The following is a 21,562-nucleotide window of genomic DNA, read 5'->3' as shown; positions in this document are numbered from 1 at the left end:
CGCCAAAATTGTCAGCAATGCCTTCAAAATGCTTTTGAAGCTCAAGCGCTATGATAAATATTAGAAACTATTCCCAACAGCACTGGACGATACCGTAAGATCAGGGAGAATCATTAGCTTTCCATAGTCAAGTATGGAACAAAAATGAAGTTCAATAACATACAAATGAGTTTGAGGTTAGGTTAACAACACTAACACTGTCTGAAGGATGAATCACTTGTTGGATTGGCTGAACTTACTAATCACATTCTCTGACCCATGGCATTGTAGGCAGGGAACAAAGTAGAGACACCATTTCCTGTTCACATTGCTTCCAAAAAGGAAGGAATAGGACACTAGCGTCACAGCTGCAACCAACATAACATATATATCAAGCTGACTGTAGCACTCAAATTTGTAGTATGATCTGAAGGGTAGATAATACTGGGGAGGGACAAGCTAAATAGTTCCCAAGCCAAACTTGTTCAGCTAGTAACTGCCTACCTAACAGAATTAGTTTGCATGATTATCTGAAGCAAACTGACAAGAATTCCTGTTCCCTAGGTCTCATCAATGAGCAGACTGCCTGATCAAACATCAGGTGCATACGAGAATACTGTAGACTCAGGTTGCTGAGGATTGATTCAGCTCCAAACTTCCATCGTCAAATATGGAGGTGGACCCCAAAGTTAAGGGTCTCTACTTATGAGGTTTGTTTAAATGTTTCCACTGATAAAAATTACACTTGAGAAATTAATTAATTAAAAATAATTTCCTCCTGAATTTAAGGGGGGGAAGCCCTTAAATTTACTGTTGTTTTCCTAACTAAGATTGCATGAATGATCACCATGTACATTTACAGCACTTAACACAAAATTAATCTTAATTAACGATTTAACATTTTCATTTGACTTTGAAATGTTATGATACAACTGGTTATGTGTTCTTTTAAACAAACATTTGGCAGTCAACATTGTGAACTGCACAGTCCATTCACAAATGCTAAACTGTGCAAATAGCGCGACAAAATTTTGCAATCATTTTGCAACTTTCATTGTGGTCCACAAAATGCCTGTAAACTGGGCGCATCATTTTACAATATATATATTCATTGATAGGTTGTGGGTGTCACTGGCAAAGCCAGCATTTATTGCCAATCCGTAACTGTCCTTGAGGTGGTGATGGTGAATCACTCTCTTGAACCGCTGCAGTCCATGATGCATCAGTGCTGATAGATATAAAATTGCAGGTTCTCATCGAATTTAACAGTGCCATGTTCATCTCTTTACTTTTAACATCAAGGAAATAAGTTAAAAGAAAATTTCTTTGGATTTAACCAAGCTTTTTGACAAATTTCTGCTTGATTTTCTTCATGATGCTAAATATAAAATCTAAAAAATACCTGAAGAAACCCAAAGTTTTAACATCAGCTTAGAAATAGTGACTAGAGACCTTATTTATAAAATATGGTAACCCTAAATTCCTTTGTGAAAGAAAAGTATACAAGAATTTTTCTGACACCACATAAACAGGGAGGACAGGAAGAAGAATAGGAAACCATGCAAACAAATCCGGGCACAGTTTCTAAATTACATTTACAAGCAGGACTTCCACTATTTTAGATTTTAAAATTGTATCTTTCTTCTCCTTGTCACATCCTGATTTCTACATTCTCCCCTCCTTAGGCTATTACTTGCATGTAATTCTGCAAACTCAGAAGTTATGCCAGGACAAAGTTGAAGCTTGATAAGCAACACACACTTCCGTGAAAATCTATACGGATGTGATATCCTGGTACCTACTTGATTAATATATTGTAACATCTGGTCATTTTCCTGTTATTGCAAATGTTTTTGCAATGAAAATGGTACAAAGTTTGAAACAGCCACCATATCAATCAAAGGCAAGGTTGTGACTGCTGATGTCAGGAAAAGGGCTTCTTGGAATTCATACAAATTTTAAAGTCAGAGTTTGGAACCAAAACAGGCGATATTGCCACTTAAAGTCAACTAAAAAGTGTTTCCAAAGCTTACAAAGCATGTGCACACTGAAACTGAGAAGCAAAGGTGAAAATCAAATTGCAGACTTTTTGCGAAATGTGGCAAGAGGATATTGGACACAGTAAAACAGTGGAATCTTTTGAAGGATCAGGCGCCCTGAAACCTGTTTTCCTTAGCCCTTTGGATCATGATATGGAGAAAAGAGCTTTCACTTACGGAGGGAGAAAATCAATGATGGAAAATTCCTATTTTAATCCACCCCACCAAACCCCATGACAGGCTACAGAAAACAGCCTGGTACTATGCTACCAATACATCAGGTCATCATCTGTTTTTCATCACCCTAAGAGCGTCAGAAAAGCTGAAAGCAGCTTGCCCTGTTATTTCAATGAAGCAAGCAGACAAAACTTCACTGAGTCTAATACTGCATCTCCTGATCTCATTTTGAAAGCAGTTTTCAGCCTGAAACTAGTTTTAAGAAACATACTCCTAGCAGTGCAGATAGACAGAGTCCAGACAGACAGAAGGAAACCAGTGAGTTGATAAATCATAGCAAAACTTTGAAATTCCAATAGAAAATAAAGACAAGAAACAGAGAGAGGCAGAAGAAACAGAGGGGAAAAACAGGAAACTTGAGCCAAAGGTTATGAGCGGTAACTGTTCACTTAAGATCTATTATTTTACTGTAATAAAAATTGAATTCCAAACATGCCCATAGCAACACTAAATGACAAAGGATTCTTCAGCTTCAATTCATGGAAGTAAAACATAATAGCCAGAAAGAGATGGGAAACATGTGGACGTTTTCCTGCCCCACAACATCTCAGCACTGTAACAGCTACTAAGAAAATCTATATATTGCCTTTTAGATAGAAAAATATCTCATGAATGCCAACCCATAGGATATTAGTAGAGGTGACCAAACTTATCAAACAACTGAGTTTCAAGCAAAAGGCAGAGAGAGGCTTTTAAAAGGAGAGTTCTAGTGCATCCTTGTAAACCTCTGCACTCTCTCCAGTGCCTCTACATCCTTTTTATATGGTGAAAAATATGGTGCACGGAGTATTCTAAATGTTTTCTAACCAAGGCTCGATATAGGTTTAGCCTAACTTCCCTATTTTTTAATTTTATCCCTCTAGAAATAAATTTGTACTTCAAGATGCCTTTGTTCCTCTACCCCACCTAGGCTTGCACCTTCCAAATAATAAGTGACCTATCGCCCAAAGTGTACTACCTCACATTTATCGGTGTTGAACTTCATTTGCCAATTATTCTGAAGTTTATTAATCTCCTCCTGTAAATTGTTGCAGTCCTCCTCAGTATTGGCTATTCTGCCAATTTGGTGTCAGCTGAAAATTTGGCAATTGTGTTTTTGATTCCAAGTCCAAATAGTTAAGGTAAATTGTGAACAGCACCGACTCCTGTGGAACACCACTTCCCACCTACTCTTCATTCCCACTATCTGCTTTCTGCCTTGAAGCCAGCTCGAAATTCATTCCGTCACTTGCCCCCTGATTGCACATTCTTTGAACCTATTATGGGGCCCCTTGTCAAAGGTCTTCTAAAAATTCAGATAAATTACATCTACTACATTACCATTTCTCTATTCCCAATAAATGTTAGTCTAGCCAGCAACGCCCACATCCCAGGAATGAATTTTTAAAAATCTACGAGGTTAGTCAAGAAAGATTCTCCATTTTGAAAGCCATTCTGACTGTTCATTATTATATTTCTCATGCCTGGGTGTTCTTTTATTCTCTCCTTCGGTAAGGGTTCAGTCATTTGCCCCACTACCAATGTTAAGTTAACTGGTTTATAATTTCCTGGGCATGTTCTATCCCCCTTCTTAAATATAGGAATTACATCAGCAATCTGCCAGTTTTCTGGCACTACGTCTTTTGTCTAACAAATTAAATGAATAGTAATGCCTCAGCTACCTCTTCCCTAGGTTCTTGTAAATTCATGTATGCAATCCATCCGGACCAGGGGCTCTACCCTCTTTTGAATTTCCTTAGTTTACTCAATACTTCCTTCGTTTCATTTTAAATGCACTTATCTCATTATTTGTATCATTCGATGTCATGTCTACCTGGCAAATGCCAAAGCAAAATAATTATTTAATATTTCTGCCATCTCTCATTACCTGTGGTATTATCCAATCTATTCCCTAATGGTCCTGTTCCCATCACAGCCTTCCTTTTTTTAATTGATGTGCCTAGAAAATATTATACTGTTTTGTTTAACATTCCTTGATAATTTAATTACATAGTTCGTCTTTGCCATCCTAATTGTTTTTCGACAATTCTCCTAATCTGTTGTATTTTCTCTTATCCTGCACTCCGCTCCTGTCAATGTGCTTAATGTATGCCTCATTCCTAACCTTCAATTATTCCCTTAGGTCTTTATTCATCAATTGAGTCCTACTAGTGTTTGCCCTTGTCCTTCTAGATGGTAGCAGTCATGGGTTTGGAAGGTGCGGCCTTAGGACCCTTGGTGAGTTTCTGCAGTACATCTTGTAGATGGTACACACTGCTGCTATTGTGCGTCAGTGGTGGAGGGAGTGAATGTTTGTGGATGGGGTGCAAATTAAGCGGGCTGCTTTGTCCTGGATGGTGCCCAGCTTCTTGAATGTTGTTGGAGCTGCACTCATCCAGGCAAGGGGAGAGTATTCCATCACACTTCTGACCTGTGCCTTGTAGATGGTGGACAGGCACTGGAGAGTCCAGAGGTGAGTTACTCGCTGCAGGATTCCGAGCCTCTGACCTGTTCTTGTAGCTACAGTATTTATATAGCTAGTCCAGTTCAGTTTCTATTCAACGAATCCCCAGGATGTTGATAGCAGGAGTTTCAGCAGTGGTAATGTCACTGAATGTCAAGGGGCAATGGTTAGATTCTCTCTTGTTGGAGATGGTCATTGCCTGGCATAAATGTTATTGCCTCTTATTAGCTAAGCCTGGATATTGCCCAGGTGTTGCTGCATTTCATCAGTAAAGTAATGGAAGGAGCCATCAACAGTGCTATCGAGCGGCACTTGCTTAGCAATAACCTGCTCGCTGACGCCAAGTTCGGGTTCCGCCAGGACCACTCAGCTCCTGCCTGCATTACAGCCTTAGTTAAAACATGGGCAAAAGAGCTGAACTCCAGAGGTGAGGTGAGAGTGTCTGACTTTGACATCAAGGCCACATTTGACCAAGTGTGGCATCAAGGTGCCCTAGCAAAACTGGAGTCAATGGGAAGTGTGACAGGAAGGAGCAGAAAATATAAGCAGAAGAGTGCAGCAGCAATCAGAACTAGAATGAACAACAGTAGTAAAAAGTGAAAGCTTATGGCTCTTTATCGGAATGCACGGAGCATTTCTAACAAGATAGATGAGTTGATGGCGCAAATAGAAATAAATGAAAATGACTTGATAGCTATTAAAGAGGCGTGATTGCAGGGTGACCAAGACTGGGAACTCAATATTCAAGGGAATTTGACCTTCTGGAAAAATAGGCAAAAATGAAAAGGAGGTGGGGTAGCTTTGCTAATAAAGGAAGGTATCAGTGAGCTGTTGAGCAATGACATAGATGCAATAGATCATGATGTGGAATCAGTTTGGGTGGAAATAAGGAATAGCAAGGGGAAGAAGTCACGGGTGGGAGTCGTCCATAGGCCCCCGAAGAGTTGCCTCATTGTAGAACAAAGTAAATCGGGAAATAATGGAGACGTGTAAGAAGGGCGCCACAATTCTCATGGGTGATTTTAATCTGCATATTGACTGGACAAATCAGATTAGCAGGGGTAACATGGATGACGAATTTGTAGAGTGCACTAGGGATTGTTTCTTAGAGCAATACGTTGCAGAACCTACCCGGGAAAAGGCTATTTCAGATCTAGTAATGTGTAATGAGGTGGGGTTAATAAGAGATAGCGTAGTTAAGGATCCTCTATGGGGTAGCAATCACAACATGGTAGAATTTCAAATTCAGTTTGAGGGCGAGCAAATCTGGTCTCAAAGCAGTGTCCCTAGTCAGCCTAACATGTGTCATTGGGAAAATGCTAGAGTCCATTATTAAGGAAGAAATAGCATGAAATTTAGAAAAGCTTAATGCAATTAAACAGTCAACATGCTTATGTGAAAGGGACAATTTGCAAGTTATTTGAGGATATAACAAGCAGAGTTGATAAAGGGGAACCAGGAGACGTAGTGTTTTTGGGTTTCCAGAAGGCATTCAATAAGGTGCCACATAAAAGGTTATTGCACAAGATAAGAGCTCGCGGTATTGGGGTAATGTATTAGCATGGATTGAGGATTGGTTAACACATACAAGGCAGGGACAGGATTAAAGGGTCTTTTTCAGGTTGGAAAGGCATAACTAGTGGAGTGCCACAAGGATCAGTTCTAGGGCCTCAATTATTTACTATCTATATTAATGACTTTGAGGAAGGGGCATAGTGTAATGTATCCAAATTTGCTGACGATACAAAAATTGGTGGGAGGGCATGTTGTGATGAGGACATAAGGAATCTGCAAGGGGATATAGATAGGTTGAGTGGGTGGGCAAAATCTTAACAAATGGAGTTTAATGTACGAAAGTGTGAGGTCATGCACTTTGGTAGGAAGAATCAAAAGGCAGATTATTATTTAAACGGAGAGAGGCTCCAAAAAAGTGCAGCACAGAGGGATCTGGGTGTTCTTGTGCATGAAACACCAATAGTTAGCATGCATGTGCAGCAAGTAATTAAGAAGGCAAATGGAATTTTGGCCTGTATTGCTAGGGGGTTGGAGTTTTAAAAAAGGGAAGTCTTGTTACAGTCTTGTTGAGGCTGCACCTGGAGTAGTGTGTAAAGTTTTGGTCCCTGTATTTAAGAAAGGGTATACTGGCATTGGAGACAGTTCTAAAGAGATTCAATAGGCTGGTTCCTGGGATGAAGGGATTGAGTTATCAAGAACAGCTAAACAGGTTAGGCCTTTATTCATTAGGGTTTAGAAGAATGAGGGGTGATCTTATTGAAACGTACAAGATTCTGAGGGGCTTGACAGTGTAGATGTTGAGAAGATGTTTCCACTAGTGGGGGAATCTCAAACAAGGGGACATAGTTACAGAATAAGGGGACACTCATTTCAAGCTGAGGTGCGAAGGAATTTCTTCTCTCAGAGAGTACTGAATGTCTGGAATTCTCCACCGCAAAAAGAATTGTGGAGGCTAGATCACTGAAAGTACTTAAAGAGCAGGTAGATAGATTTTTGAAAAGAATCAGTGAGTTGAGGGCTATGAGGAGCTGGCACGAAAGAGGAGTTGATGCCTGGGACAGATCAGCCATAATCTTACTGAATGGTGAGGCAGGCTTGATGGACTGAATGGCCTACTCCTATTTCTTATGTTCTTCTGAATCAGGGAAAACTCTCCACTGGTTGGAGTCATACCTAGCAGAAAGGAAGATGGCTGTGATTGTTGGAGGTCAGTCATCTCAGCTCCAAGACACCATTGCAGGAGTTCCTCAGGGGAGTGCCTTCAGCCCAACCATCTTCAGCTGCTTCATCAATGGCTTTTCTTCCATTACAAGGTCAGAAGTGGGGATGTTAGCTGAAGATTGCACGATGTTCAGCACCATTCGCGATTCCTCAGATACTGAAGCAGTCCATGTCCAAATGCAGCAAAACCTGGCTAATATCCAAGCTTGGGCTGACAACTGGCAGATAAAATTTGCGCCACACAAGTGCTGGGCAATGGCCATCTCCAACAAGAGAGCATCTAACCATCGCCCCTTGACATTCAATGGCATTACCATCTCTGAATTCCCCACTATCAACGTCTTGGGGGGGGTTACCATTGACAATAAACTGAACTGAACAAGCCATATAAATGCTGTGGCTACAAGAGCAAGTTAGAGGTTAGGAATCCTGCAGTGAGTAACTCACCTCCTGACTCCCCAAAACTTGTCCATCATCTACAAGGCATAAGTCAGGAGTGTGATGGAATACTCACCACTTGCCTGGATAAGTGCAGCTCCCGCAACACTCGAGAAGTTTGACACCATCCAGCTCAAAGCAGCCCTCTTGATTGGCACCACATTCACAAACATTCACTCCCTCCACCACCGATGCACAGTAGTGGCAGTGTGCACCATCTACAAGATGCACAGCAGGAATGCTCCTTAGACAGCACCTTCCAAACCCATGGCCACTACCACCTAGAAGGACAAGGGCAGCAGATGCATGGGAACACCACCACCTGGAAGTTCCCCTCCAAGTCACTCACCTTCCTTCAATGTCACTGGGTCAAAATCCTGGAACTCCTTCCCTAACAGCAATGTGAGTGTACCTGCACCACATGGACCCTGGTGATTCAAGAAGGCAGCTCACCACCACCACCTCAAGGGCAACTAAAGATAGGCAATAAATGCTGGCTCAGCCAGTTAAGCCCACATCCCGTAAATGAAAAAAAAAATTTCAACATGGACTGCTTCAGTATCTGAGTCATGAATGGTGAACATTGTGCAATCATCAGTGAACATCCCCACTTCTGACCTTATGATAGAAGGTAGGTCATTGATGAAGCAGCTGAAAGTGGTTGGGCCTAGGCCACTAGCCTGAGGAACCCCTGCAGCCAGTTTTGCTAGGGCTCCTTGATGCCACACTCCGTCAAATGAGGCCTTGATGTCAAGGGTAGTCATTTTCACCTCACCTCCGGAGTTCAGCTCTTTTGTGCATGTTTGAACCTAAGCTGCAATGAAGTCAGCAGCTGAGTGGCCCTGGTGGAACCCAAACTGAGTGCAGTGTGGTTATTGCAAAGCAAGTGCCACTTGATAGCACTGTTGATGATCCCTTCCATCACTTTACTGATAATCGAGTGTAGACTGAAGGGGCGGTAATTGGCTGGGTTGGATTTGTCCTGCTTTGCGTGGTGGAGGACATACCTGGGCAGTTTTCGAATTGCTGGGTAGATACCAGTGTTGCAGCTGTACTCGAACAACTTGGCTAGGGGCGCGGTAAGTTCTGGAGCACAAGTCTTCAGTACTATTGCCGGAATATCGTCAGGGCCCATAGCCTTTGAGGTATCTAGTACCTTCAGCCGTTTCTTGATATCACGTGGGGTGAATCGGATTGGCTGAAGACCGGCATCTTTGATGCTGGGGGACTCTGGAGGAGGATGAGATGAATCACCCACTTAGTACTTCTGGCTGAAGATTGTTGCGAATGCTTCAGCCTTATCTTTGGCACTGATGTACTGGGCCCTCCATCATTAAGGATGGGGATATTTGTGGAGCTTGCTCCAGTGAGTTGTTTAATTGTCCACCACCATTCATGACTGGATGTAGCAGGACTGCAGATCTGATCCGTTCGTTGTGGAATTGCTTAGCTCTGTCTATCACTTGCTGCTTATGCTGTTTGACATGCAAGTAGTCCTGTGTTGTAGCTTCATCAGGTTGACACCTCATTTTTAGGTATTCCTGGTGCTGATCCTGGCATGCCCTCCTGCACTCTTCATTGAACCAGGGTTGGTCTTGATCCCCTGGCTTGGTGGTAATGGTAGAGTGGGGGATATGCCGGGCCATGAGGTTACAGGCTGTGTCCCAGTATTGTTGCTGCTGACAGCCCACAGTGCCTCAAGGATGCCCAGTCTCGAGTTGCCAGATCTGTTCGAAATCTATCCCATTTAGCACAGTGGTGGTGCCACACAACACGATGGAGGATATCCTTAGCGTGATGACAGGACTTCGTCTCCACAAGGACTGTGCGATGGTCAGTCTACCAACACTGCCATAGATAGATGCATCTGCGGCAGACAGGTTAGCAAGGAGGTGGTCGAGTATATTTCTCCCTCTTGTTGTTAAGTAAGCCACACCCACTTTTTACAGCACTAGTCAGGACGGGAAGGGTTGGTCAGTGCTTTAGTTATCCAGAGGCTAGGAGTGGTTTCAACCCTTCTAAGTGTTTCTGGCTAAATATCTGACAGCTGGAACCATCCGGTGTTTGTTTAAAAATCACATTTTCAGATGGTGCCCAGTGTAGGGCAATTAGTTTGAACTTCATGGGCAATTGCCATGCTTAACTGGGAATATCTGGAGGTGGGGGTGGTTCCCCAGTGCATCTTTGGGGGTACCCCCCAGATACACCGCCCTGGAGTTCGGAAGTTACGGCCCGAAGCTCCAGTAAAGATGGGCATTGTGGCACTGGTTTCCACGCCCCCACCCCCCCCCCCCCCCCCACCCCCACCACCCCCAGGGGGAAGCACAAACGCAGTCGCCCAATATCACAAATTTTGCAGTCAAGTATCCCTCATTTGGGGAAATCGCAGGCGTCAGCACACCCGGAATGCAATGGGATAGCCTCATCCTGGGAGCACAACCTTAATGATTATTGTTTCACCCCTGCCAGGTATTCCCCCTTCATCCTTGGGACGTAAATAATGCTGGGAATCTGAATTTATAGCACGCCTCTAATTATCCTGACAATCAAGCAGCTTGCTACGAGTCAATCGCATTCTGAAGTCATGCCAATAAGACCAGACACAGATGGTTGGTTCCCTTCCCTGGAGAACAAAAAAGCCACTTTCATCATGAATTCTTGCCCACAGATAACCACATCCATCGAATTTAATCTCATTAACTGTCATGGTGTGATTTAAACTCACTACCTGTTGACTGCCAGTCCAGTGTTATAACCACTAGACTGCTGCAACCAGCTGCACATGTGCACAAATGTCAAGCCAAGTTTTACTATGAATGTGGGATAGTGGAACACTGGATGATCTTTCAAGAACAGCTTGATGTAGAAGAATATCATGTTATCCTGGTACAGTGCAATTAGTCTTCTCTTGTCCTTCGCTGCCCATAGCCTTTGCAGTGTCCAGTTCCTTCTGCCATTTCTTGGTATCACATAGAATGAAAGGAATTGGCTGAAGACTGGCATCTGTGATCCTGGGGGCCTCTGGAGGAGGCAGAGATGGATCATCCACCCTGGCCACGCCCCTAACCAAACATTTCCAATACAACACTGGCATCTAAACAGCAATGTTGAAAGTTGCCCAGATGTGTCCTGTCCACAAAAAGGACAAATCCACCTCATCAGTTTCGAACATCAGCAAAGTGACAGAAGGTATTGTCGACAGTGCTATCAATTGACACTTACACAACAATAACCTGCTCACTGACGCTCAGTTTGGGTTCTGTCAGGGCCACTCAGCTGCTGACTTCATTACAGCCTTGGTTCAAACATGGACAAAAGAGCTGAACTCCCAGCGTGAGGTGAGAGTGACTGCCCTTGACATCAAGGCAGCCTTTGACCGAGGGTGGCATCAAGGAGCCCTAGCAAAACTGGAGTCAATAGGAGTCAGAGGGAAAACTGTCGGCTGGTTGGAGTCGGGCCCAATACAAAGGAAGACGGTTGTGGTTGTTGGAGGTCAATCATCTCAGCCCCGGGATATCACTACAGGAGTTCCTCAGGGGTAGTGAACTAGATCCAACCATTTTCAGCAGCTTCATCAATGATCTTCCTTCCATCATAGAGGTCAGAAGTGAGGATTTTCGCCGATGATTACACAATGTTCAGCGCCATTCGCAACTCCTCAGATACTGAAGCAGTCCATGTCCAAATGCAGCAAGACCTGGACAATACCCAGGCTTGGCCTGACAAGTGGCAAGCAACATTCACGTCACAAAAGTGCCAGGCAATGACCATCTCCAACAAGAGAGAATCTAACTATCTACCCTTGACATTCAATGGCATTACTATCAATATCCTGGGGGGTTACCATTGACCAGAACCTGAACTGGACTAGCCACATAAATACTGTGGATACAACAGCAGGTCAGAGGCTAGGAATTCTGCGTTAAATAACTCACCTCCCGACTCCCCAAAGCCTGTCCAGCATCTACAACGCACATGTCAGGAGTGTGATGGAATGCTTTCCACTTACCTGGATGAACGCAGCTCCAACAACACTCGAGAAGCTTGACACTGTCCAGGATAAAGCATCCTGCTTGATTAGCATCCCATCCACCATCTTAAACATTCACTCCCTTCACCACTTGTGCAGTGGCAGCAGTGTGCACCATTCACAAGATGCACTCCAGAAACTCACCAAGGCTCCTCTGACAGCACCTTCCAAACCCGTGGCCTCTACCATCAAGAAAGACGAGAGCAGTAAGCAAATGCATGGGAACACCACCACCTGATAGCTCCCTTCCAAGCCACACACCATCCTGACTTCAAACTATAGCACCATTCCTTCACTGTCACTGGGTCAAAATCCTGGAACTCTCTTCCTAATAGCACTCTAGGTGTACCTACAAAACATGGACTGCAGGGTTCAAGGCGGTAGCACAGCATCATATTCTCAAGGGCAATTAGTGGTAAGCAATAAATGCTGGCCTAGGCAGCAACACTGGCATCCCATGAACGTTTACAAGTCTATGTCCCCTGATTATTGACCTCGCTACTAAGGGAAATGGATCCTCCCAATCCATCCCCTCTCTAGGCCCCTAATAATTTTATACACCCCAATTAACGCTACCCTCAACTTACTCCATTGCAAAGAAAACAACCCCAGCCTATCGAACCTTTCCTCAAAGTTAATTATTCTCCATTCCGGGCAGCATCCTCATAAATTTCCTCTGTTCCCTTTCTAATGTAACCACATCCATCTGATAATGTGGTGCCCAGAACTCCATGCAGTATTCTGGCTGCAGTCTCACTAGTAATCTACAGAGTTCTAGCTGATTTTATACTGTATGCCTTGGCCAATTAAGGGAAGTATCCAGTATGTCTTCTTAACCACCTTACTTACGTGTCCTGCTACCTTCAGGGGTCTGTGGACATGCACTTCCAAGAATCCTCTATACTTTACACTTCTCAATATTGAACTCCATTTGTCTTTTTTCTGCCTATCTGGATAGCCCATTTATACCTTTCTGCAGTCTACAGCTTTTATTCCCCTCTATCAACCACACGGTCAATTTTCATATCATCTGCACCCTTCTTAATCATGGTCCCTACAATTAAATCTAAGTCAATGTTATATACCTCAAAAAGCAAGGGACCTCGTACTGAGCCCTGAGGCACCCCACTGGAAATTGCCTTCCAGTCATAAAAAGTAATTTTTGTGGAGGAAGTTTGAGAGATAGGGATGGGTGAAGCCATGGAAAGATTTTAAAACAAGGATGAGGAATTTAAAGTCAAGGAGTTGTTTAACTGAGAGTCAACATAGGCCAGTGAGCACAGTGAATGTGAATAAGCACGTGGGCAGTAGAGTTTAGATAACGTCAAGTTTACAGAAGGTAGGGAGAGGTAGACCGAGTGCGCGTTGAAATAGTCAAGTCTCCAGGTAAAAAGGCATAAATGATGTTTTAAGCAGCATATGAGCTGAAATTCAAGTATCATTACAATAAACTGAAATCAAGCAAAAGTTATCTCGAGTATAATATTTCAAAAATTATTCCTGGCAATATGATCAATTTGAGGGGGGGCAGAAACAGGAAGACAGATATATATTTGATCAGAGTGCCTTCTAAAGGTTTGCTATTTATTAAAGATGTTATGTGCCCAGGAATGATGGATTTTTAAAAAATTCATATATGGGGCGTGGGCATCGCTGGCTAAGCCAGCATTTATTGCCCATCTCTAATTACCCTTGAGAAGGTGGTGGTGAGCTGCCTTCTTGAACCGCTGCAGTCCCTGTGATGCAAGTGCACCCACTGTGCTGTTAGGGAGGGAGTTCCAGGATTTTGACCCAGTGACAGTGAACGAACGGGGATATATTTCCAAGTCAGGAAGGTGAGTGGCTTGGAGGGGAGCTTTCAGTTGGTGGTGTTAACATCAATCTGCTGCCCTTATCCTTCTAGATGATAGTGGTCGTGGGTTTGCAAGGTGCTGCCTAAGGGACCTCAGTGAGTTTCTGCAGAGCATCTTATAGATGGTACACGCTGCTGCCACAGTGCATCAGTGGTGAAGGGAGCGAATGTGTGTGGATGAGGTGACAATGAAGTGGGCTGCTTTGTCCTGGATGGTGTTCAGCTTCTTGAGAGTTGTTGGAGCTTCACTCATCCAGGCAAGTGGGGAGTATTCCATCACACTCCTGACTTGTGCCTTTTAAATGGTGGACAGGCTTTCGGGAGTCAGGAGGTGTGCTACTCGCTGCACGATTCCTAGCCTCTGACCTGCACTTGTAGCCACAATATTTATATGGCTAGCCCAGCTCAGTTTCTGGTCTTCTGTCCTAAGCACTTAGGAAAAATCTTCCAGACATGCTTTTCCAGTCAGGAATTGCTGATAAGCAAATCTTCAAACAGAATATATTTTTTGACATCTAAACTCCCAATTAAGACCAACTGTAATGCTGTTTTGAGAATTGCTCAGGCAAATAAACATTTAAGACATAGAACAATGGATACCTGGGCCATAATTTAAATAGTTTAAAATATTAAACTGCGAGACAGAAGCTTAAGGCAAACCTCAAAATTAAATGTATTCTACAATGACTCTCCCACCCCTCATTCAATAAAGTGTCCCATTGATCTAATAGTATAGTGTGAAGTCACGTTCGTGCGTACATGATACAATTGACATATTTCTTCATAAAATTAATTTACAGGTTTTGATTAGGGTACTATGCTCAGTGTAACAGCATAAAAAATAAGTACCCAACACCATTCAGTCCATCTGGCTCATCCTTCCATAAAACTCTATGATCCCACCATTTGGCCTATTGCCTCTCGGATGATGCCAGAGTTTTGCTTCATTACTTTAGCTAGAAGAGCATATCCAAGCAGTCAGTGGCAACCCAACATAAATAAGAACATAGATAGGAACAAAAGTAGGCCATGCAAGCCTGTTCTGCCATCCAATATGATAATTTTTAAAAATTCATTTACAGGATGTGGGCTTCGCTGGCTAGGCCAGCATTTACTGCCCATCACTAACTGTCCTTGTGAAGGTGGTAATGAGCTGCCTTCTTGAACTGCTGCAATCCATGTGGTGTAGGTACACCCACAGTGCTGTTAGGGAGTTCCAGGATTTTGATCCAGTGACAGTGAAGGAACTGCAATATAGTCCCAAGTCAGTATGTTGCGTAGCTTGGAGGGGAGCTTCCAGATGGTGGTGTTCCCATGCATCAGCTGCCTGTGTCCATCTGGATGGTAATGATTGTAAGTTTGGAAGGTGCTGTCTAAGAAGCTTTGATGATGATGATCTCGGGCTTCAAATCCATCTTCCTGCCTGCTTCCCAAAGCCCTCGACTCCCGGAGAGACCAAAAATCTGCCTCTCTCAATGGAGCAACTACAACCCTCTGGGTAGAGAATTCCATATATTAGAAGAAATTTCTCAGCCCTACATGATCGTTCCCTATCGTGAGACCGTGTCCCCATGTTCTAGATGCCCCAAAGGGAAAACCTCTCTCTGTCTACCCAATCAAGCCCCTTCAAAATCTTGTATGATTCAATGCAATCAGCAATCACCTCTCATTCTTCTGAACTCCATAGGGTATAGGGCCAATTTACTCAGCCTCTCATCCAGTATCCAATCGAGTGACCCTTCCCTGTACCACCTGAAGTTCGTTCCAGGAAAACTCTGTAATATGGCAAGTTTATGGAGATAAAACTGCCTGAGAGCAGCACTTCAGGAATTGATGGCACAATCTCTCCTTGATGCTATACTGAACACAGTAACTTAATCTTAACTTCCATATTAAAATATTTATGTAGCCACAGAGGCTAATATAGAAACAACTTTCATGTGAGAAGGGATAAAGAAAAGATCGATGATTATGAATGTGTACACACACACACACACACACACTTTGGACAAAAGGAATGTTCATGAATATCAAGCCATTGGCAGATGAAAGAGTTCACACTGAGCCAAATACAGCTACAGCATGAGATACACAAAGATTTTCCATTACCTGGTCGCAGGCCAAAAAGGATGTGAGTTGGACACGTGGCTCAGTAATTTTACTGAGCAAACAGCTGAGCCACACAAAGTAGGGAAACTTATAGCTTTAACCTGGGGTCTATGCAGCATTTGCAAATTATGGATTGAGCTTCTAAAATTGGCATCAGTACCTCTAGGCTGATTATGGAGGTGGGGAAAAGGGGACAGTCAAACCTGGAGTCTTTGATACATATTTGTCAATACTCAGTTGCAGGTATAATATTCTAAGCTACCCCTAAATGGGTAAAGTGAAAAACAGATATACTTTGGTGCTGTGTAGAACAGTTATAGCGTGGCACAAGTGTAAATGTTGTCAATATTCATATGAATGCTGTCAATACGTGACTGGTGCCAGGGCTTTACAATTCTTGTTTGAGAGTTGCATTTGCAATAACATAGCTAGCAACATTAATGTCACTTGGTCACTACAAGTGATCTCAGTGCCATTTGGCTGGGAGAGGTAGGGAAGGGATGGTGCTCCCAGCTCCTGGAGTCATAGCATGCTATGTCATTGAGCCCATTGTCTCTGTTCTAATTCTTTGAAAGAGTTATCAATGTATTCCATTCCTCTTCCTTTCCCCCTTCAAGTATTATCCAATTCCCTTTTGAAAATTATTATATACGTTTCTACCGCCCTTTCGCGCTATTTTGCCTCTTTCCTGCCATTTACCTTAAATCTCTACGGTCAACACCCCTCTGACACTGGATTCAATTTCTCTTTATTCTTCCTAACAAAACTCTTCATGATTTTGAATAGCTCTATAAATCCCCCCTTTCCCTTCTGTGCTCTATGGAGATGAACCCCGGTTTCATGTAAGTGAAGTCCTGCAAATTAGGCACTATTCTAGCAAATAAAAACAGAAAATGCTGGAAAAACTCAGCAGGTCTGGCAGCATCTGTGGAGAGAGAAACAGAGTTAACTTTTCAAGTCTGTATGACTCCTCTTCAGAGTTCTGAAGAGTCATTATGGACTCGAAACATCAACTCTGTTTCTCCACAGATGTTGCCAGACCCACTGAATTTTTCCAGCGTTTTCGGTTATTATTTCAGATTTCCAGCATCCGCAGTATTTTGCTTTTACCATTCTAGCAAATTTCCTCTGGACTCTCTCCAAGGCCTTCTATTGGAGAAAATTCTGAAGGAGAGAATCTGTCTCCACTTGGAGAGGCAAGGTTTGATCAGGGATAGTCAGCATGGCTTTGTCAGAGGGAGGTCATGCCTAACAAATTTGATTGAATTTTTTGAGGAGGTGACCAGGTGTGTAGATGAGGGTAGTGCATTTGATGTAGTTTATATGGATTTCAGCAAAGCCTTTGACAAGGTCTCACATGGGAGACTTATAAAGAAGGCAAAGGCACATGGGATACAAAGTAATTTGATAAAGTGGATTCAAAATTGGCTTAGTTGTGGGAGGCAGAGGGTGATGACAGAAGGTTGCTTTAGTGACTGGAAGCCAGTGTCCAGTGGCATACCACAGGGATCTGTGCTGGGTCCCCTATTATTTGTCATTTATATAAACATAGATGACTATGTCGGGGGTAGGATTAGTAAGTTTGCTGACGACACAAAGATTGGTCGGGTGGTTAACAGTGAGGTTGGGTGTCATGGGCTACAGGAAGATATAGATGGGATGGTCAAATGGGCAGATAAGTGGCAGATGGAATTTAACCCTGAAAAGTGAGAGGTGATACATTTTGGTGCGAGTGATTTGACAAGAAAGTATTCAATGAATGGCATGGCACTAGGAAGTTCTGAGGAACAAAGGGACCTTGGCGTGTGTGTCCATAGATCTCTGAAGGCGGAGGGGCATGATAGTGGGGTGGTGAAAAAGGCATATGGGACACTTGCCTTTATCAATCAAGGAATAGATTACAAAAGTAGGGAGGTCATGTTGGAGTTGTATAGAACCTTGGTGAGGCCACAGCTGGAGTAGTGTGTGCAGTTCTGGTCACCACATTATAGGAAGGATGTGATTGCACTGGAGGGGGTGCAGAGGAGATTCACCAGGATGTTGCCTGGGATGAAACATTTAAATTATGAAGAGGTTGGATAGACTTAGGTTGTTTTCGTTGGAGCAAAGGTGGCTGAGGGGCAATCTGATCGAGGTGTACAAAATTATGAGGGGCATAGACAGGGTGGAAAGGGAGCAGCTGTTCCCCTTTGTCGAAGGGGACACGTTCAAGGTGAGGGGCAGGAGGTTTAGGGGGGGCGTGAGGAAAAACTTTTTTACCCAGAGGGTGGTGATGGTCTGGAATGCGCTGCCTGGGAGGGTGGTGGAGGTGGGTTGCCTGACATCCTTTAAAAAGTACCTGGATGAGCACTTGGTACATCATAACATTCAAGGCTATGGGCCAAGTGCTGGTAAATGGGATTAGGTAGGTAGGTCAGGTGATTCTCACGTGTCGGTGCAGACTCGATGGGCTGAAGGGCCTCTTCTGCACTAAGATTCTGTGATCTTTCCAGATCAGCATTCAACAATGCCACCAGAGGTCAGACAACGCTGGGTTCAGACATGACACCCTTTCTGGTCAAATAGCTGGTCAACTCTTACAATCAAGGTTTACACAGGGATAATGGCTACTTAGGTTATGAAGTGGGGATTCTAGGTGAAACCAAACCTCAGCTAGGAGCGAGTATCATTGGGAAAGACCAGGAAGAGGAGAAGTGAGAAAACGGAGTAAAGAAAAATGAGATGAAGCAAACTAGGACTACTTTTTCCAAAATGAGTTTGAACCTTGCTCTCAGTCAATCTTCATAACTTTAGCCTTAATAATGGTTTTAACATGTTCACACATAGCTGCACTTTCAGTAGGCAGGTGTTCCTAATTTGCAGCATGTGGACAGTTTGCCTAAGGTTGAGCGCATATGGAACAGAGCTCCTGTCAGCAAACTTTTGACATTACACCTAACTATATGCAGATACACCTAAAAGAAATAAGGTTATTGGTAACATATATTTGCTTAAAACTTACTTAGCTCTTTTGCTTAGCGCTTAAATTTCATCATAACGGGGTGGGAAGAAACAATCATAGTCAACATTATCCTTGCATGTGCACTTCCAACAGGGGTTGCTCTGCATAGAGAAGCCCTCATCAATTCTTCCCTTCCTAAAAGCCAATTGCAGGGCTTCAATACTGTCCTTATGCGCCATATAACTCGGGAATTCTCCAGCTGACTGCCCCAGATGCACGAAACCAGCTGCTTTCTTTATAAATTTTATGATGTATTTCCACGATTCTATCAATTGATGCAGTTATGCCATCGTAAACTAAGAATGAGTAGGTAATCCTGAAACCAGTGATGCTTATGCCAAACAGAAATTTGCTTGAGTTATTTCAATTACAAATCAGGTCAGTCTTCTGTTTGCGATTGTGTTAATTGTATTCTCGACCAGTTAAAAATAGTGAAATAAAACAGTAATATATCAAATTGTAACCTGTTCAGTCCTTGATAATTTTTGACCGAGCTAAGTCTTCAACGGTTTTTATGGCCACAGTGATTTTCAACTGCTTGTGACTGAGCTATCACTGGGTCCTTTAAGTGCTGGCCACTGGAATTCAACATAAATTCGGATTCAGTCCATTTATGGAAGGGTGACACAGTCTGCAAATTAGGAATCATGAAAATTCAAGAAACAAGCTTAAATCTAATATCCGCAATTCACTAAAGACAATATTCAAACGCACAGGAGGCTGAAAATGTCTGCATGGGGCAAAAGAATTTAGATGGAAAAGGTCAGCTAAAGGAGCATGCAGTTTTTCCCAAATGATTCATTAAAATAAAAAAAGGTGCTTAGGCTTTTTGTCCCTCTATCTTTTTGCTGGTGGATTTCAACAGGAAACTGAAGTCCTTATTATCACACCTTACGTCTTTGAAATATACTACAGGTATCAGTTAACATCCAGTGCCAAAGCACACCAAAGCATCCATACCAGGCCTTGATCACACAAGGATCATTCCAATTAAGTGGATTTGAATTAGACCTGTGTAGAAGAGATTAAAATCTTTGGATCAACTTGTTCCACAGCACAAACCGTTAGTTTGGCTTGCATTTTGTTGGTGATTCGTCCTGTGCTCTGCTTTTGATGAGGGAGACAGCACCAAGAGTGAAGATATGTTTTTAGGTTACCACGACATTCGAGGCTGCCTCCCCACCTTGTTTTCCTGGCACTGACTTCAGTTGAGTTTTGTACCAGTTCTCAGGGCTCAGTGAGCAGCATTTATGACCTGGATACTTAGGTGTGTGTGAAACTACATGCAGTGAACTCATCCAGCACATTCCCCACCAAAAGTGTTCCATTGAGACCTGGGGTGGGGGGAACCTTTACCACATGGAGCCAAGTTGTCATTCCACTAGGAGGCACATTAATATGCTAAATTCTAGTGCTTCACAATTTAAAATATTGATGTATAGATTGATAAACTATATTGTAAATGCAGCTCATCATTCTAATATACTATAATGATTCAGAAAAATCAAACTGGTGGCAGAGAAAGGAAAGAAAGTCAGATAAAAAAGGTTCAGATTTATTTTTCTTTTGCAGCGTCGAAAGGACACTTTCAACGTCAGTAAACTGGTTTGAAGCAACAAAATTAAAGTCGAAAACGGAACGATTAGATCGTTTTTCATCAATGCTTGAATGAAAATGCTTTATATACGGAAACACTAAGATTTACAACTTAGCCTCAAATCTTCATTGCTCCCTCGGAGATGTAAAGCTGAAAAATTAGATTTTGAAAATCCAACCCTGCACACATCTCTCAGCCTAGATGACATTCTGGCACAACCCGCAAGCAATTCTATAACCTGAAAATAGAGGCTGGTGCTTCGAGGTTTGGCTGTCCTATGCAGATATAGAGATGGAAAAAGACAAGAATAACACAAAACTTGGTTTCAAAATTTTGTCTGATAAGAACCAGTGAATATTGTTTTCCTTATTTGACTGTTTGTTTAAAACAATCTGTTCTGAAAAGGGTTATGAACCCAAAACGTCAACTGACTGGTCCCTCTACAGATATCAAATGGTGTGCTTTGAGTTTGCCATTTTGTAACTTTCAATGCAGATTTCTAGCATCTGATTTTTTTTACTTTCAAGCCACTACACATTATTAAAAGACAGAACTCCCCTCTCATTTCCAATTGTTATCTGTAAGCACCAAGTATAAAACTGCCTCTTTAATTTGAAGGAGAGCAATGCCAACTGCAACCCCAATCCACAATGACACTCAAGTGACAGCATCACAAACTCACCAGGATAAGGCAGTTGCTATTCGCAATTGAAATGGAGGCACTATGATCCCCACTACAAAAGCAACAACCTGCATTTATTTGTCGTTTTTAACATCATAAAACGTCCCAAGGCATTTCACAACGACATCTTAAAAGGCTCCTCATATGAAGCCATATGGGTAGAACTTAAAAACAAAAAAGGAGCAATCGCATTGCTGGGAGTGTGCTATAGGCCACCCAAAACAGTCAGAGAAAAATAGAAGAGCAGAAATGTAGGCAAATTTCAGAGAGGTGTAAAAATAATGGGGTAGTAATCGTGGGGGATTTCAACTTCCCCAACATTAACTGGGTTAGTCATAGTGTGATAGGTTTAAAGGGAGCAGAATTCTTAAAAGGCATCCAGGAGAGCTTCTTAAGCCAGTATGTAGAAGGTCCTATGA

General features: G+C 42.7%; 1 protein-coding gene and 1 non-coding gene across 6 annotated transcripts in view; both read right to left on the bottom strand.

The window, feature by feature from the left end:
* nktr (natural killer cell triggering receptor) overlaps positions 1-21,562 on the bottom strand; it is a 210,631-nt gene that overhangs the window by 142,741 nt on the left and 46,328 nt on the right. The gene's annotated exons all lie outside the window — the stretch shown is intronic.
* On the bottom strand, positions 10,186-10,345 carry LOC144679234 (U1 spliceosomal RNA). The gene has a single exon (XR_013576272.1). It is a non-coding gene; the product is annotated as a U1 spliceosomal RNA (small nuclear RNA).

Source organism: Cetorhinus maximus, chromosome 3 (assembly GCF_964194155.1).
Source record: "Cetorhinus maximus chromosome 3, sCetMax3.hap1.1, whole genome shotgun sequence".
Lineage (NCBI taxonomy): Eukaryota > Metazoa > Chordata > Chondrichthyes > Lamniformes > Cetorhinidae > Cetorhinus > Cetorhinus maximus.
Note: the sequence above shows the minus strand (reverse complement) of the source record. Positions and strands in the feature narration are given on the sequence as shown.